We start from the raw sequence: 11,410 nt of genomic DNA, 5'->3' as shown, positions 1-11,410 counted from the left end.
CCCCCCCCCGTCCCCCCCCCCCCCCCAGTGTATTTCTTAAGCAACCAGTCTGGGATTTGAACCACACTGTCATACTGGACCCAGTTCCCTTAACTGCCAAGCCATGGAGCCAGCCCAACATTTTTTTTTTTTTTTGGTAATTTTACTTTTATTTATTTATTGAGAGAGAGAAAGAGAGGTGATCCCAACAGGGTTACCACACTGCAATCCACTCCGTCTCAGCCAGCCCTCTTATCACAGGCACATACATGCACCTGGCTTGTACAAGGCAGCCTCAGATTTGAGCCCACTAACCTTCCCCTGTGAGTCCACTGGCTTAATTGCTTGTTTTATTCTCTGCTTAAATGTATTACTTCTGGAAATTCCTTTTGTTGTTGTTGTTGTTTTATTTGTTTATTTTTTCTTTTCTTTTTTTGTGGAGAGGTTTTTGCTATAGGGCGTGTGTGCTCACCAGAAAGAGAGAGACAGACAGAAAGTGAGAAATCACCCCTGGGGGGACGGCCACGCTGCAATCCCTTCTCAATTCTCCTCTCGGGATCTTGGATACACGCACACGTGCCCGGAGTGAGTTTAAGGCACCAGGTCTGGGACTCGAATCACAGTTGATTACATAGGAATCCAGCAACATAACCATTATGCCAACTGCTGGCCCCTTCTTGTTTGTTCACTTCATTATCTCCCCTTACTAGTACATGAACATCCTTAGAGAAAGCATCTTGTAGCTGTGTCAGAGAGAGGTAAAGATGTTTAACACATTTATCCCACTAATGAAAGCCGTGTGAAATGTGACTGAGACATGGGTGGAGAGCATACCAACCAATTCTGCAGGGACTTGAGAGTTTCAACAGAGCAGAATATGGCTGAGTAAAGTTTTTTCTTTCTATTGAGTTTTTGTTTGTTTGTTTGTTTGTTTGTTTAAGTTTAGTTTATTTCTTGAATGAAAGAGACAGAAGCAGCCTCAGTGGGCTTCTTGTCACGTTGCAAGCCCCTTCCTCCAGCCTTCCAACTAATCAGCTTCATGGGCATCCACCCTAGGCATATCAGTCAACTCCGGAGCTGAACCTGTAGTTGGCCATGTGGCTTCTGGAGTGCAGATCTGTACTCTATCACTGGCACCAGAGCAGCTCAACCTGAGCAGTCTCGAAGAACCAGAAATCATTCCTTACTCTTGCCCCCCAGAAGGCATGTGCTCACCAGACAGAGACAGGGACAGAGGGAGAATTAAAAGTATCCCCCACAGGGAATACACACTACAATCCCTTTTCCTCTCCCTTTCCCTTTTAGGATTTTGGACACACAGGCTCACATGCTCAGCATGTTTCTCAAATAACCAGGTCCAGGTTGAACCACATGGTTGGCCATGTGGGATCTGGCTGCCTTTAACCACCAGAAATCATCTTTCCAGTTGAGAAGAGAGGAAGGACACTCTAGACAGAAGGTGCAGCATGCTCTGCTCAAGAGAGGTGATGCTGGGTGAGTGGCTGGTGTGGTGGTTAAGGTGCTGGATTCTTGCATGATAGACCACAGATTAAGCCCCAGACTTGGTGGCTTCAAAATCACATCAGGCATGTGTGCCTGTACGTCCATGATCCCAGGAAGAGAATGGAGAAGGGATTGGGGTGTGGCCATCCCCCGGGAGGTGATTTCTCACTTTCCCTCTCTCTGCCTCTTTGGCAAGCGTGTGCACTCTATGACAAAACCTAAAAACAAACAAACAAATGAAATATAGGTGATGCTGGTTGGTTGTTTCAGGTCCCTTTCCTGTGGGTGATTTGTGGAAGGACAATGGGATGTGACATTCTCACTTTATGTGTTCATGTTTGTGCTGACTGAACCCCTTATGGCATGAAAACCTAGAAATACTATGTTGCTAGAACATGCCTATCACCAACCCAATCCATCCTCCCACCTGTCATTGATAAAAAGGGAACACAGGGCAGCCCCGTGACTAGAGGTTAGGAGAGTCGGATCCTACATGGCTGACCATAGTTCAAATTCTAGCTTCAGCAGTTTGAAAAATATGCCAGACACATGTGTGTGCATGCCCCAAATCCTGACAGGATGGAGAAGTGCATGAGGTTGCAATGTGACCATACTTTATTGTGGGTGCTTTCTCCCTCTCTGCCTGTCTGTCTGTCTCTCTCTGATGGGCACATGTGTTCTCTTGCAAATTTGAAAAAAAAAATAGTGAATGTAAGCTGGCCCAAAAGCCTAGTGGTAAAGGAAGCCAGATGCCACATGGCTGAGCACAGTTCAAATCCTGGCCCAGAGGCTTGAAAAACATGCTGGGAAAGCTGGCTCTATGGCCCAGTAGTTAAAGTAGCCAGATTCCACATGGCTATGTGGTTCAAGTCTTAGACCCAGCAGCTTGAGAAATACACCAGATGCATGTGTGTGCATGCCCTAAGTCCTGAAAGGAGGGAGAGATGGGAAAGAAGGATCGTGGTGTGACCATTCCCATCAGGAGTGCTTTCTCTTCTCCCTTTTTCTCTGTCTCTGTCTCTCTCTCTGATGAGTATATGGGCACTCTACCCCCAAAAAAATAAAATTAAAGAGAGAAAGAAAAGAAGGGGCGGGCAGGTAGTGTGGTGGTTAAGGTTCTGAACTCCCACATGGCCAACCATAGTTTGAGTCCTGGACCTGGTGGTTTGAAATTCATGCCAGCATGTGTACCCAAAATCCTAGGAGAAAGGAGAAGGGATTGCCATGTGGCCATCTTCTCTGGAGGGATGGATGATTTCTCACTTTCCCTCTCACTGTCACTCTGGCAAGTGCACACTCCCTATGGCAAACCACCCCCTACCCCATCTCCCCCCAAAAAGAAATGAAAATAAAAAACATACTGGGTGCATGTGTGTGCATGCCCCAAATCCTAATAGGATGGAGGAGAGGGACTGCAGTGCAACCAAACCCCATTAGGAGTGCTTCTTCTTTCTGTTTCTCCCTGGCATGCGCACACACTCTCTGGCAGTTTAATAAAACATAAATAAAAAAATAAAAATTTAAAAAGCCAGCGTATAATTGTGCTAATAGCAGGCAGAGGAAAACAGACTAGGACTTGAAAGCTAGAATCACAATGGATGCTGCAGCTCCCTCCGATGGGGTCAGCAAAATGGTGTCAGGTCTGATTAGGCAGAGGCTTCTGTTTATCTTCTAGTTGGTCGTGAGGCTGGACACTCAAGAAAGTAGCACAGAGCCCCACTGGAGGAAGCCAGGAACTCGCAGGCAGGGCTGTCCCATTAGTAAAAGGTGGGCCTGTTCACAGGTCCAGAAGACAAGAATACTTGTCACTATCCAAGGTTTGGAGTGGGAAAAAAAAAATCTGCCTAGATAAAACAAAATTTGAAACTTGTGCCACATGTGGGTTTCAATTAAAATCTATGGTGTTCATGTAATGTGCAAATCCCTAAGATAAGAAACTGTTATGAGAAATATTCCCAGGCAACGGACACTATGGACCTGGTAAAAATGCTAACACCTCTGCAGAAATACTTCAACAACTTAGGCTGTACGATTTTCAAAATAAAAGCAATCGTCACTAAAGATAAAAAATAATTATAGGGCTGGCCCTATAGGCTGGTGGTTAAGGGAGCTGGATCCTACATGGCCAACACACAGTTTTACAATCCCCAGTGGCTTGTAAAACACAACATGTGCATGTATGTGCATGCCCCAATCCTGAGGATAGAGAAATGGAAATGGGATTGTGGCATGATCATGCTCCCTTGGGGAGTGCTTTCTTCCCCACTTTTGTCTCTCTGGTAAGTGCACACACCCTCTAGGAAAACAATAACAACAAATACAAAACAAATGAGCACATACCAAGAACTTGAGAAAACCAGTTTGAAAGAGAATATGAAATAAATATACCTAAGGGCCAGTCCACCGCCTGGTGGTTAGGGTGGCTGGATCCCACATGGCTAACCACATGGCTTGGGTCTCAGACTTGGTGCTTGAAAAACACACCAACTGTACGCATGTACATGTGTGTATTTGTCTGTCCAAAATCCCAAAAGGAAGGAGTAATGGAGGAGAAGAGATTGTGGTGTGACCACACCCTGTGGGAGATGTGTCCTTGTTTCTTTCTCTCATGTGTATGTGCCCTTTGGCAAATAAAAAGGAAAAAAAAAAAAAAAAAGAATAAGACACTTAACAAACAAAGGGGGCTAGCAGGTGGCATGGTGGTGATGAAGGGTGCTGGACTCACACGTGGTTGTCTGTGGTTCAAGCCCTGGACCTGGTAGCTTGCTTTCTCACTTTCTCTCTCTCTTTCTCTCACTCTGGCCCTCTCTGGTCAAATTAAAAGGTGGTCAGATCCTACACGGCTGATACTGTAGTTTGAGTCCTGGACCCAATGGCTTTAAGATACACTCTGGGGGGGAAGGGGCAACAGGTGGTGTGGTTATTAGGAATGCTGGACTCGCATATGGTCGATCACAGTTCAAGTCTTGGGCCTGGTGGCTTCACTTCCCCCGCCCTGGTCAAAAATATTATTAAAAAATTATTAAAAATATTATTTGGAACCAGCAGTTAGCATAATGGCTATGTGGCTGGACTCCCATGTAGTCGACCACAGTTCGAGTCCCGGACCTGATGGTTAAAACTTATGCCGGGTGCATGTGCGTGTGTGCCCAAGATCCCAAGAGGAGAATGGAGGAGAAGGGTTTGCAGTGTGGCCATCTCCCCGGGGGGTGGTGATTTCTCACTTTCTATCTCTCTGTCTCTCTCTCTCTTTCTGGTGAGCGCTCATGCCTTATAGCAAAAACCTCTCCAAAAAAATGTATTTAAAAATTATTACTAAAAATAATAAACAGTTAAATAATTATAAAAAAAGAGAAAGAAATAAAAAGAAACACTCTGGCCACATGTGTGTGCATATCCAAAATCCTGAGAGAAGAAGGAGAAGTGATTGTGGTATAGACATCCCTCCTGGGGATGTGCTTTCTCTCTCTACAGAGAGCTCACATGCCCTATAGTAATTTTTTTTTTTTTGAGAGGTTTTTGCTATAGGGCACGTGCACTCGCCAGAAAGACAGAGAGAGACAGAGAGACAGAAAGCGAGAAATCACCCCCCCGGGGGGATGGCCACGCTGCAATCCCTTCTCCTCCATTCTCCTCTCGGAATCTTGGGCATGCATGCACACGTGCCCAGCGTGAGTTTAAGCTACTGGGTCCGGGACTTGAACTGCGGTCAACTACATGGGAGTCCAGCGACATAGCCATTATGCTAACTGCTGGTCCCAGCAATTTTTTTTTTAAAGAGAGAGAGAAATAGAAGAGCACCCTGCACAGGCTGGCTGTGTTACAAGCTCTTTCCTCCAGGCCTCTAGCCTGTCAGATCTTGGTCACTCTCACAGCGTGTTTCAGGCTGGCCAGGTCATAGACTGGTACTGTTGTAGCCATGTGGAATCCAGCATCTCCTGGATGGTGCATTACTACAGAGCTGGCCCTTTTTTGTTTAATCTTGCCCCACTAAAGCTGTAGACTATGCAAAGTTGGCATCCTATTATGTTTCTGTATCCCCATGTATATCAGTACCTGATACAAATAAGTTGTTCATTAAATGAAAATGTACAACATTTTTACATTTTTAAGCTTATTTCTTCTATGAGACAAAAAGTGCACATGTGTGCAAACACCAAAAAAGAGAGAGACAGACACACATATCCCTAGCAGGGGCTGGTGATTGCAGACCCACCCCTAGCTTCAGTCAGCCAGGGCACTCCTGGGCACTCGCGGGCACAGAGAGAGCCCAGACACAAACCCGGGAACTTCAGGAACTTCCCATATGGGTCCAGTTACCACTGTCCCACCACTGTTCCATCTGGCCCTATCACAATTTTTTTAAATGCAAAAAGTCACCTTTTTTTTTTTTTTTTTTTTTTAAGTTTGCTATAGGGCGCATGCACTCAGTGGAGATAGACAAAGAAAAGGAAAATGAGAAAAAAAGGGGGGATGGCCACATAACAATTGCTTCTCCTCTTGGAATTTTGGGCATGCACACACAGATACCCAGGTTGTTTTTCAAGCCACTAGGGGTTCTGGGACTCAAACTGTGCTGTCAGTCATGTGGGATCCAGTTGCCTATCTACCATGTGACCAGCTGGCCACAAATCACCTCATTTTATGTTGTTTTTGTTTCTTTTTTAGTAGCTTAGTTTTGCTTTCTGCAGTAACACTGAAAGAACTCCCTCCTCCAGTAACAGGAAAACTAGAGAGGGTAAAGTGCCATGGACAGAGCCAAGGCAGGCAAGGCAAACCGCTGGGCTCATGACCAAGGGGGAAGGGCTGCAGTGTCCCTGGAGTTTGACACCTGAACTGCAGGGGCTGCCCTAGCTGAGTGAAGTCCATGGCCAAGCCCCCATGTCAGCCACGGCCACCTCTGTAGTGCTGCCCTGCTCCTTCAGAGACCACCAGAACCTCAGTCATCACCTCATCTTTAATGACCTTGAAAACGAATTACAGTAAACATTTCCCTACGAATTTGATAACTGAGTTCACGTCCATGTCTTCCGTCCTTTTAAACATTGGGGCCTTGATATGTTAAAATTTAATTTTTAACTGTCAGAGGGCACATGTGTGTTTTCCAGAAAGACAGACACAGACAACGAGAGTTAGGAAGTGCCCCCACTGGTCATGGTCACGCTGTAATCTCTTCCATTTCTCCATCCAGCAGGGAGTTTGAGTATGCATGCACACATGCCTGGTGTGGATTTAGAGCCATGGTAGCCAGAATTCATGGTCAGCCATGTGAGACTGGCTTCCTTAACCACTCCAGGCTTTAGGGCCAGCCCTTAATATTTTTCTTTTTAAGAGAGATTTTTGCTATAGGGTGTGTGTATTTGCCAGATAAAGAGAAACAGAAAGTGAGAAATCGCCCCCCAGGGAGGATGGTCACACTGCAATCCCTTCTCCATTCTCCTCTTGGGATCTTGGGCACGCATGCACGTGAACCTGGCATGTCAATGTCAAGCCACTAGGTCCAGGACTGGAATCGCACTTGGCCATGTTGGAGCCCAGCAACATAACCATTATGCCATCTGCTGGTCCCATCCAATGTGTTTTTCAAGCTGCAGGATCTGGCACTCAAATCATGTGGTTGGTCCTATGGGATCTACCTGTCTTAGCCACTAGGCTATGGGCTGGCTCCAAAACTCTAAAATAAACATCTGGGCGGGAACCAGCAGTTAGCGTAATGGCTATGTCGCTGGATTCCCACGTAGTCAACCGTGGTTCGTGTCCCGGACCTGGTGGCTTAAAACTCATGCCGGGCGCGTGTGCGTGCGTGCCCAGGATCCCGAGAGGAGAATGGAGGAGAAGGGATTGCGGCATGACCATCCCTCCTGGGGGGTGATTTCTCGCTTTCTGTCTCTATGTCTCTCTCTGTCTGTCTGGCGAGCGCACGCGCCCTACAGTGAAAATCTCTCCAAAAAAAAAACAAAACAAACAAACAAACAAAAAACAAAAAACAAACATCTGGGCTAGCTTTGTGGCCTAATGGTTAGGGTAGCTGATTCCTCCGTGGTCAACTACAGTTCTTTCCTGGACTTGGAGGCTTGAGAAACACACCAGGCACATGGGTATGCATGCCCAAAATCCTGAGGGAGAAATGGACAAGGGGTGCATTTTCAAAGCACATGCCTTTCCCCACATTTCTCTTCGGTGAATGCAAGTACACTCTGGCAAATTAGAAAAAAAGAAAGGGACTCATTGAGAAACAACAAAAGATAAAAACATATCTGATTTTTTTAAAAACTTTTTTTTTTTTTAAGCATCTCAAAACTTCCAATGACCTTGGGGACCAGCAGTTAGTGTAATGGCTATGTCACTGGACTCCCACGTAGTCGACCGTGGTTCACGTCCTGGACCCGGTGACTTAAAACTCATGCCAGGTGCGTGTGCATGCGTGCCCAAGAGCCCAAGAGGAGAATGGAGGAGAAGGGATTGCAGCGTGGCCATCCCCCCTGCAATCCCTTCTCCTCCATTCTCCTCTTGGGCTCTTGGGGGTGATTTCTCATTTTCTGTCTCTCTGTCTGTCTGGCGAGCACACGCGCCCTATGGCAAAAACCTCTCAAAAAAAAAAAAATTCCAAAGGCCTTTGACTATGAAGAAGTCTTAAGTTCTGTATGAATGAGAATAAATATGGGACATATACTTCAATGGCTGGTGTTTACATCACTTAGTAGAGAGGCTGTTCTGAGTTTACACGAACTTCAGTCTGTGAATGTAAAAGTATTCAGTGCTTGGCCAACTTTTATTAGCGGGATTACAAAACATGAATATTGACAGACTTAAAAAGGTGAAATATCCTTTTTTTTCCCACGTTTTTGCTATGGGGCACATGTGCTGGCCAGAGAAAGACAAAGAGACAGAGAAGGAAAGTGATAAATCAGCTCCCATAAGGAATGGCCACACCACAATCGCTTCTCTACTCTCGTCTCAGGATTCGGGCATGCACATGCACCTGGCATGATTTTCAAGCCACCAGGTCCAGGACTTGAACTGTAGTCAGCCATGTGGGAATCCAGTGACTCAGCCAACACATCACCTACTGGCCCAAGGTGAAATATCTTTTTTATTTTTGAGGGTACATGTGCTCATCAGAGAGAAAGTCACAGGTAGCAATTGAGCACTAAAGGCTAGTGTGACTAAGGAATGGGATTTAACCTTTTTATAAAAGAGGTATGGTCGTACCACAATCCTCCATTCCTCAATCCTGGCATTATTTTTGGGCATTTACCCACATGTGCATGGTGTGTTTCCAAGTTGGTGAGTCTAAAACTTGAACTGTGTGGTCAACCATGTTGGATTTAGTTCCCTTAACCACCAGGCTAGAGACTGGCCTGGGATCTGGCTTTCTTCACATTTAACTGCTGCTCTATGGGGCTGACCTACTTTAAGTTTTTGCCATAGGGCACAAGCGCTTGCCTGAGATAGAGGGAAAGTGAGAAATCACCACCGAGGGGGGATGGGCACATTGCAATCCCTTCTTCTTCGTTCTCCTGTTGGGATGTGTGCCCAACATGACTTTAAAGCTGCCAGATTCAGACTCGAACCACATGGAAGCCCAGTGCCTTAACCACCACGTTACCTGGTTGCCCCAATTTTTTTTTTTAAACAACATATAAGTATTCAAAAAATATTGAAAAGGCAAAATTAATTAGAAAAGTGGTTCTCACCAAAACATTATTTTCACTATTCCCAAATGTTTCTTTAAAATAACTTTCGGCACAGCTGTAGTGGCACCACTTAGAAGGCTGGATACTGCATGGGAAGCCTGGGCTGTTTCAGGCTGACCTCAACACACCAAGTGCAGCTGTGTACCTGTGATACTAATCAGGAGGCTAGGGAAGGAGGGTCATGACACAAGACTATCAGAAATACCTATCTCTGTTACACTCCCTTTTCCTCTCCCTCTTAGAGGAAATATCTTTCCAAATTTTGTCTGAGAGCATTGGTGATATAGCTCATATAATGGCTCATCCTGTGGACCCAGCCACTTGGAAGGGATTATACATTAAACATAAAAAGAGAATTCAGTAGGACCAGCAGTTAACGTAATGGTTATGTCATGGAACTCCCATGTAGTAGACCGCGGTTCGAGTCCTGGACCCGGTGGCTTAAACTCATGCCAGGTGCGTGTGCATGTGTGCCCAAGATTCTGAAAGGAGAATGGAGGAGAAGGGATTGCAGTGTGGCCATCCCCCGGGGGGTGATTTCTCACTTTCTATCTCTCTCTGTCTTTCTGGAGAGTACACATGCCCAAAAGCAAAAACCCCCCCAAAAAAAAAAAAAAAAAGAAAAGAAAAAAAAAGAATTCAATGATGTACAGAAAGTAGCATACATCTCTTGTATTCAGAATTTAGGGGATCAAATTTTTATTGGGGCCGGCAGGTGGTGTGGTGGTTAAGGATGCCGGACTCCCACATGGCCAACCATGGTTCAAGTCCTGGACCTGGAAGCTTGCTCTCTCATGTTCCCACTCTCTCCTTCTCTCTTGCTGTCCCTCTCTGGCCAAAATTTAAAAATGAAATAAATGAATGAATAAATAAAAAACAAAATAACTCTTTAAAAAATTTTATTGATAGTCCCATTATTGAGCATTGTTTGTCTTACAGAAATCCTGTTTGGTCTCAGTGGCCTGTGGGACATTTGTGTTGGGAGTTGAGCCCTGTGCTGCCCAGTGCAGTAGCCACTAGACACATGTGATTATTAAAACTCCAAATTTAAAGTAATTAAAACTTAAAATCCAAACCTAGCCTGATGGCACAGTCACTCCTGAACTGCAGGAGGTCTTGTGGTTGACAGCCAGTTCAGTTCTGGGTCAGCCAGAAAACATGTTGGGTCTAAATATGTGTGCCAGGGTCTTGACGAGCTGGAAGGCTGGAGAGATTGTGGTGTGATTGAGGGAGCTTCACTTCCTCCTTCTCATTTTGTGCACCTGCCCTATCATAAAACGTAAAAAAGTTAAATCCTGTTTCTCAGTCACACTAGCCTTCAGTGCTCAACTGCTGCCTGTCGCTAGAGGCGGCCACATTGGGCAGTATGACGTGAACTAGTCCCATTTTATGATATTCTCACTTGGACAGCTTTGCTTTACAACATCAACAGCTGGCCCAGAATAAATTCTAGTAAAACCATAGTAACTAGATGGTATGGTCTAAATGTGTCCCCCACCAAATTCCTATATCGAAACTGAATCACCAATATGATTATATTAAGAGGTGGGTCTGGGCTGGCTCTGTAGCTTGATGGTTAAGGCAGCTGGATCCCACATGGTCGACCACAGGGTCTGAGTACTTGGTGGCTTGGAGACCTGAAACACACTGGGCAAGTAAGCATTTCCAAAATTCCCAAAGGAGGGCAAGATGGAGAAGGGGCTGCAGCTTGATCATTCCCCATAAGGGGTGCTTTCTCCTCTCTCCTCTCTGGTGAGCACATGGAGGAGTCCGACCCGGCGGGGCTCCAGGACCCGTCTGAGCCCTTTGACCTTTGAGCATCGCTTCCGGTCGGTTCAGTGAGCTGGCAAGGCCGCGACTGTACGCCCCCCGACCATGGAACAAGCTTGGGTCACTTAGCATGTTGGCAAGGCCGCCTGCTATTCGCTCCGGGACTGTGATAGCCTTGCTGGGAAGTGAACCCCCTCTGACTCCCCAATATATTACTATTACATAGTTTTCCCATACATATTTGTAGCAAGATTTCCCCAAAATCCCCTGACCGCTCCTCTTTACCCTGACCATTTACTGTTAACTACAACGTTTCACTGGGCACAATAAAGGGTGTGCTAAAGTTCTTCTTGATTGTTGGAAGGCCTTTCAAAACACATTTATATAAACTTAAAAATTACCTCTTAAGCAGAAACTGACCCAGGACACTCCTGCCTCACTGTAGCTAATGTTCTGACAAA

The sequence above is a fragment of the Tupaia chinensis genome, unplaced genomic scaffold (genome assembly GCF_000334495.1).
Source record: "Tupaia chinensis unplaced genomic scaffold, TupChi_1.0 Scaffold000386_1, whole genome shotgun sequence".
Lineage (NCBI taxonomy): Eukaryota > Metazoa > Chordata > Mammalia > Scandentia > Tupaiidae > Tupaia > Tupaia belangeri.
Note: the sequence above shows the minus strand (reverse complement) of the source record.